The sequence below is a fragment of the Penaeus monodon genome, chromosome 23 (assembly GCF_015228065.2).
Source record: "Penaeus monodon isolate SGIC_2016 chromosome 23, NSTDA_Pmon_1, whole genome shotgun sequence".
Taxonomy (NCBI): Eukaryota; Metazoa; Arthropoda; class Malacostraca; order Decapoda; family Penaeidae; genus Penaeus; species Penaeus monodon.
The window spans coordinates 22,437,110-22,437,501 of NC_051408.1; the positions used below are offsets into that span (position 1 = coordinate 22,437,110).

Here is a 392-nt window from a genome sequence, read left to right on the forward strand (position 1 = left end):
GGCCTGCACCACAACCCCGCCCACTCGCACGACCTTCGCTCCTCAGCCGACCCTCTCAATCCCCCCAATTACCGCCCGTACCCATCCCAGTACTCAAGGTTCCCGCGAAATCCTACACCCTCCTTGCCCGCCCTCGCACCCATCACCAAGTTCGCCTCGGACACCCTCTGCTCGCCCTCGCCCCCGCACGCCCCCGCCACTGCTCACTCGGTGGTGCAGGTGGAGAAGGGCGACATCAAGACCAAAATCCAGAAGAGGCTGAGTTTCGGCGACACTCTCGATCTCCACACTAACATCTACACACCAGCCGAGGACTGCCCGACCGCAAACGCCGCCCTCGACCCGTCGGCAGGAGCGGCCAATGGGTGCGGGGGCTCGTCCACGTCCCTAGA

At 64.8% G+C, this 392-nt stretch overlaps 1 protein-coding gene across 1 annotated transcript in view; it reads left to right on the forward strand.

Moving 5' to 3' along the window:
- Positions 1-392, forward strand: part of LOC119588187 (transmembrane protein 117-like) — a gene marked incomplete in the record, with an annotated part of 52,588 nt that continues 52,196 nt past the window's right edge. The window contains 1 exon segment of the mRNA XM_037936889.1: positions 1-392.